Source organism: Lithobates pipiens, unplaced genomic scaffold, assembly GCF_037356315.1.
Source record: "Lithobates pipiens isolate NorthernLeopardFrog02 unplaced genomic scaffold, aLitPip1_a1.2 Scaffold_1, whole genome shotgun sequence".
Taxonomy (NCBI): Eukaryota; Metazoa; Chordata; class Amphibia; order Anura; family Ranidae; genus Lithobates; species Lithobates pipiens.
In genome coordinates, this window is record NW_027507685.1 from 226,076,633 (window position 1) to 226,084,134 (window position 7,502).

Sequence of the window (7,502 nt, forward strand, 5' to 3'; positions counted from 1 at the left end):
CCCGACCCCTTATCACGTGATCAGCTGTCAGCCAATGACAGCTGATCATGTGATATAACGGAGCCGGTAATCGGCTATTATTCCTCCTCGCGCTGTCAGCGCAAGGAGAAAAAGAAAAAGCTGATCACCGGCGGCCGTGATCGGGACATCAGTCCCGATCACGGCCAGCCCTGCTAGTGCCCACCTGCCCCCTGCCAGTGCCCACCTGCCCCCTGCAGTGCCACATGTATTAAAAGTAAGTGCCCCCCGTCAGTGCCACCCAGCAGTGCTCACAGTGTCACCCAGCAGTGCCCACAGTGCCACCCAGCAGTGCCACCCACAGTGCCACCCAGCAGTGCCCACAATCTGCCTCAAAGGTGCTGCACCCCAGTGCCACATATCCGTGCCCATCAGTGTCATCTACCAGTGCCCAGCAGTGCCGCCCATCAGTGCCCAGCAGTGCCACCTATCAGAGCCACCTATCAGTGCCACCTATCAGTGCCCATCAGTCCCATCTATCAGTGGTACCTATCAGTGCCCATCCGTGCCACCCATCCATGCCACCCATCCGTGCCACCCATCCATGCCATCTTATCTGTGCCCATCTTTGCCCATCAGTGCCGCCTTATCTGTGCCCATCGGTGCCGCCTTATCTGTGCCTATTAGTGCCGCCTTAACTATGCCTATCAGTGCCCACCAGTGCAGCCTATCAGTGCCCACCAATGCAGCCTATCAGTGCCCACCAATGCAGCCCATCAGTGCCCACCAGTGCAGCCTATCAGTGCCGCCTAATCAGCGCACTTCAATGAAGGAGAAAAATTACCCGTTTGCAAAATTTTATAACAAACTATTAAACATGATTTTTTTTTTGCATCTTTTTTTGTTTGTTTAGCAAAAAATAAAACTCCGAGCTGTAACTAAATACCACCAAAAGAAAGCTCTATTTGTGGGAAAAAAATGATAAAAATTTCATTTGGGTACAGTGTTGTATGCCCACGCAATTGTCATTCAAAGTGCATCAGCGCTGAAAGCTGAAAATTGGTCTGGGACTGAGGGGGGTTTAAGTGCCCAGTAAGCAAGTGGTTAAGGATGTTTGTTTATGCCTCACCAAGGTACTGGCCACTCCATGGCGATCGCAACTCCTAAGTAAGCAGATCTGCATACTTGGGAACCATAGCATAACCATACAAAATTATGCCCCACTGGGCCATGATGGAGTATGGCTCGCATCATTTGTAGCAGTGGGAATGTGCACACAATCATGTTCAGAACCATGTGCTTGTCGCCAGGGTCGTTTTTAAGGCAAGGCAAAAGGGGCAGCTGCCCTGGGACCTGTCATTGTTGTGGGGTCCAAAGCAGCTGCCTCATACTTGCCAACTATCCCTGTTTAAATTCCCTCGTCCCTTGAGGTTTTAGTCCTGTGTTACGATATCTCAGTGTGAAGTGCTGCTACTAATGCTGCCCAGCTCTGCCCTATTGTTTAGTAAAGATGACTCACCTGCAGACCCTGTGTTTACCTGTAAAATACTGGCATTCATATGTAAATAGCAACAGCATTCATATGTAAATAGGAGATATCATGCCCCCCCTCAGATATGTATATCGTGCCCCCTGAGGTCATATCCACAGTAATCTCTAGCAACCAATCAACAAGCAGAAATCATGTGCTGTAACCTCTAGCAACTAATCAGTGAGATGTAATGTGTGCTGTAGCCTCTAGCAACCAGCCAGTGAGCAGTAATGATATACTGTAACCTCCGGCAACCAATTGCAATAGCTGCCTGATCTCATTCAGTAAACTGATTTTGAGTCTAGCTGCTATTTTTTGTATGTCTCAGAGCAGGTGGATAGCATGGGGGGGGGGCAAGAAAAGTTTTGCCCAGGGTCCAATCAATATTAAAGATGACCCTGCTTGTTGCATGATTTTGCACATGACCATTTGCACATGTCTCTACTGCCTTTCTATTTGAATATATACAGGTGTGTTATTGGTTCTTTTGAATGAATACGTGTCTGATTGGCTGATTCTGAAGCCACCAACCGCTTTTAACCTTTTGTTATCCATGTGTTTAGTATAAATAAAAGCAGCCTGGCTATTTTGTTCAGGATTATACTGAGCTTGATGTGATACCAGCATCTGTGTTACTTGGAGAGATAAACGAGCGTGCTTTCCCAGCATTATATAAGAGGGTTGTATTTGTGCTTTTAAGCACAAAGAAATTATAAGCTTAGAATTTTCCTGACAGTCATGTTACAACCAAAAACATAAATGTATTTTATTGGGATTTTATGTGATAGATCAACACAAAGTGGCACATGAGTGGGAAGTGGAAGGAAAATGATAAATGGTTTTCAACATTTTTTACAAATAAATATGTGAAAAGTGTGGTGTACATTTATATTCAGCCCTCCTGAGTCAATACTTTGTAGAACCCCCTTTCACTGCAATTACAGCTGCAAGTCTTTTGGGGATGTCTCTGCCAGCTTTGTACATCTATAAAGTGACATTTTTGCCCATTCTTCTTTGCAAAATAGCTCAAGCTCTGTCAGATTGGATGGAGAGCGTCTGTGAACAGCAATTTTCAAGTCGTGCCACAGATTCTCAATTGGATTTAGGTCTGGACTTTGGGCCATTCTTTTACTTTCATACATTCTATTCATGAAGGTAGAAAACCTTCTCTGTGCAGCTCCCACCAGCCCTCTCTAATACTTACCTGAGACCCATTGCAATCCAGGGATGTACACAAGAGCCTCTACTCTCCAGGGATCCCCCCCCCCCCTCATTGGCTGAGACAGCAGCGGGAGCCATTGTCAATCACAATCACATGTTAAGGCAGGGTTGCTATTAAATGTATTTAGCAAATGATAGTTGCCTTGGTCAATTGTTAGGAGGTCAATTGATTTTGCCCTAATTCTGGAATTGCTGCACTTCTCTTTTCTGTCGCTGGATGGCTAGGTATCTGGTGACATTAGATAAGACAAGGGTATTGCAAGGACAGATTAGAAATGAATGGGGTATCTCCGACAATGGGCAGGGATTTTCTTGGGTCCCTTGGCCTGCTGGGAGAACCTATTTATTTGGATGGAGTCAGGTGATCAGGGTTCTGTGCCATCTGGACGGCTGGGTGGATGTGTGTCGTATTGCGCCAGGTTGCCAGGCCAGAAATCTAAGGCCCATCCTGGGGGCATCTGGCTGCTGGCTAGCAGAGAGCCTATCCAGAAGTAGCAAGGTTGGGACTGCGGTCTTATAGTCCAACCAGAAGTAATGGTTCCGCGGCCAGGGAACCTGTCATGGTCAGAGGTAGAGGGAAAGCTGTTGCCACAAAGGGAGCATCCATCTTGCCATGAGAGACCATTGTGAGTAAGCTGAGGCCAGTACCAGAGCAGACTTCTCGCCAGCCGGGGATGGTGAAGAAGTGGGAAAGCATCAGCAAGTGGCAAATCAGGGACCCAGCGGGACAGCAGAGGTGATGCTTGTGGAGTGCCAATCCAGGGACCTAACGTGTCAGCAAGGGTGAAGCTTGAGGAGTATCTGTGAGTGCCAAGCCAGGGACCCAGCAGTGAAGCGGGGGTGACACTTGAGGAAGGCGCTGAGTGCTACAGTGAAAGAGCTTAGGGGATCCAGTGACTAGTGGATCTGAAGTCTATTGAGAGAGACTGGGAGCTCGTTGAGTGAAGACCCACAGTGAGTGAGTGTGGGGTAAAGAGAACTGTTCGTATTGCAGATAGTTGAATACCTTTACCGTTAGTAACATCTACAAGATTGTTGCCATAGGAGACAGCGATCCTACTTATACAGAAGTGGTGTCTGGCTGGAGGCCTTCCCCTGTATAGGTGTATAGCCTATAGAAGTCTTGGAGTCTGCCAATTAACATTGCATCTACCTAGGGGTGTCCTGGCCCTAACCCTCTGTGTCTGGTGTCCACCATTTTATCTTGCATCACACCCATCATGTCTTGTAACCCACTCTACACTGAAGGATATCAGCTGTCCCTAACTCTGGAGGTCCCCATAAGGCCTCAGGGGCCCCCAGGATTTTGCTACAGAAGCATTTGTGCAATCAAAGCAAGAGTTTCCCTTAATATATATAATAAAATAATTTGTGTATTTTTAGCTTTTCCCAATGGCCAAAATGTTATAGATTTTCTCATTGAGATATTTCAGAAACGCAACACCTTTTGGTCACTAGATGGAGCTAATGATTCAGGAATAATCTACGAGAAAACTATGGAGAGGTTTCATTCAGCTTGAGCAAATGTTTTTGACATTCCTGCAATACATTTTATAAATAGACCACTATATGCAGTGGCCCTCAGTACAGGGTAAGGCTCGGTTCACACAGGGGGCGATGCGAGGCGACACCGACTTGCCTCGCCGCGACCTGCCGCGACCTCAGCGGCGACTTGCAAATGACTTCTGTATAGAAGTCAATGCAAGTCGCCCCGAGGTCGCCCAAAAGTAGTACAGGAACCTTTTTTCTGAGTCGGAGCGACTCGAGTCGCTCCTCTTAGAACGGTTCCATTGTACAGAACGGGGGCGACTTGTCAGGTCGCGGCACGGCAAGTCGTGTCGCCTCGTGTCGCCCCCTGTGTGAACCGGCCCTAAGGTGGGTACAATGTAGGGGTTAGATTAGGTGTTATGCAGTTTAGTTAAAATGGTTGTAAACCAGGGCTGTTGTAAAAAAATAAACACCTGCAAGGCAATGGCATAATGTGCTAGTATGCATCATATCAATCTTTCTTCCAGGTTCACATGCTCTGGCTATGTGATTGACCGGAACCGCAATGACGTCATCCTGAGCCCTTGGTTTGGGCACAAAGCTCTGAAGGGACCATAAGGTATGCCAGGTTTTCAGAGTGCATGCGTCCGTGACTTAACTGGCTACATTCAGGGTGAATATCTCCTAAACAGTGCACATTTAGGAGATACAGGCATACCCCACTTTTAAGTACACAATGGGGTTTATTTACTAAAGATGGAAAGTGCAAAATCAGACTCACTTCTGCATAGAAACCAATGAGCTTCTAGGTTTTATTACCAAAGCTTAATTGAACAATCAGGGGTTAGAATCTCATTGGTTTCTATGCAGAAGTGAGGCGGATTTTTCACTTTCCAGCTTTAGTAAATAAACCCCATTGTGTACTTAAAAGTGGGGTATGCCTGAATTCATTTTACCTACAAGTAACCCTTATTATGGGCTTACCTGTAAGTACAATGACCAAGCAGGGTTTACTACCGCTTTAAAAGCCAGACCCTTAGCACCATCATTTTTATACCTTTTGATTTACTTCTGCCATTTAAATGTGTTCTTCCTTCAAGCTTGTTAACCCCCCCTTTAGTTACCTATTATAATGCTGGCCTGCTGTTGACACTAGTGAGGATGCTATGACAAACATCAGTGCTGGTGTCCTATCCCAACCCCATATTCATAAAGCACAGCCTGTAATGATGATTTTGCATGTGTGAATGAGCACAGAATGAACAGGGTGCATGTTCCCTGGCCCCACTCTAGCTCACATACTATTGGCTGTCTGTTCTGGAACTTACATCTCTGCAGTACCTTTGTGAAGTCTTCCCTTCCCTATCTCATCCCTTCACTTGTACCAAAATAACTTACTTAAGGGGCACTGTCAAGTTTGGGTGGGAGACGCCAAAGGCTGCCCAGCAGCAGGTGTCTATGTGAAGGGTATAGGGGGAATCACTACCAATGGGTTGTACCCCAATTGTAGGTGGTAGGTAATAGACTCAATTGGGGTCTAGAGCTACTACCTTTCTGATAAATAAAAATGGGCATTTACTCCATGGAATTAAGAAAAACATCTCACTTGATGATTTTTTATAATTGTTTATGAAGATAAAAGACTACAAGTAGAGCCAACGCGTTTTGAGGAACTCCCCTCCACCACTTTTTCAGAGCTGTATTTCTTGAAGAACGATTAGGCCCTGAGAGAGTTAAATCATTTTGATCAGCAGTTCTGCAGCATGCCAGTGTGTTGTGAAGCAGTGGCCTCCTCTATTCTTTTATCTTCAATAAACAATTTTAACCACTTGACCGCCAGAAAATTTACCCCCTTCGTGACCAGGCCATTTCTTGCGATATGGCACTGCGTTACATTACCTGACAATTGTGCGGTCATGCAACACTGTTACATAGTTACATAATTACATAGTTAGTCAGGTTGAAAAAAGACACAAGTCCATCCAGCTCAACTACAAAAAAAAGTAAAAAAAAATAATATAATATGATACAATCCCATATACCCAATTCTATACCCACAGCTGATCCAGAGGAAGGCAAAAAAAAAACCAGCAGAGCATGATCCAATTTGCTAAAGCAGGGGAAAAAATCCTTCCTGATCCTATGAGAGGCAATCAGATTTTTCCCCGGATAAAATGTATATCCCCCCCCCCCCCCCCACAAATAGAGCTTTCTTTTGCTGGTATTTCATCACCTCTGCATTTTTATTTCTTACACTATAAACAAAAAAAAGACAGACAAAAAATCAAACAAACAATATTTTTTACTTTCTGCTATGAAGCGTCTACAAACTGTGTATGAAAAAGGGACCTAGTTTTAGTTTTTGGTTCATTAATCACAATTTTCAGCTCACGACTGTTGCAAATTGAATGCTAATAAATAGAAAACACTATCATTCTGAGCCCAGCATTTTTTCATTCTTGTCCCAATCATTTGTGGCCACTACTGTCTATTGATATGTAAAACACTTTGTGAAATCAGAAATTAGTTATCAAAACTAACATCTATTTTACATCATTAATTTGACAACCAGAAATATTTTGAAGAATGCTATACCTGACTCAAGCTGGGCTCCTCCACGTGTTTCTGCCTGGAAGGCCCAGGTTGGTCGTCGGTAGACATGTGCCGTTCGTTTCGTACGAATCTCAAATTCATACGAATTTCCCTAAATTCATACGTTCGGGAGTATACGAAATACGAATTGCCATGCGTCAGAATTTTATACGAAATACCAACTTTTGTTTATGAATCCCCAGGAGGAAGTCATAGTCACCTTCAGGTCTGGTATGGATATTAAGGGGAACCCTGCCTCAAATTTAAGAAAAAATTTGACGTGGGGTTCCCCCTAAATATCCATAACCAGACCCTTCAGGTCTGGTATGGATATTAAGGGGAACCCCGCGTCAAATTAAAAAAAAAATTGACGTGGGGTCCCCCCTAAAAATCCATACCAGACCCTTTATCCGAGCACGCAACCTGGCAGGCCGCAGGAAAAGAGGGGGGGACGAGAGAGCGCCCCCCCCTCCCTCCTGAACCGTACCAGGCCACATGCCCTCAAGATTGGGAGGATGCTTTGGGGGTCCGTGACCCCTCAAAGCACCTTGTCCCCATGTTGATGAGGACAAGGGCCTCATCCCCACAACCCTGGCCGGTGGTTGTGGAGGTCTGCGGGCAGGGGGCTTATCAGAATCTGGAAGCCCCCTTTAACAAGGGGACCCCCAGATCCCGCCCCCCCCCCTGTTTGAAATGGTAAGGGGGTACAAAA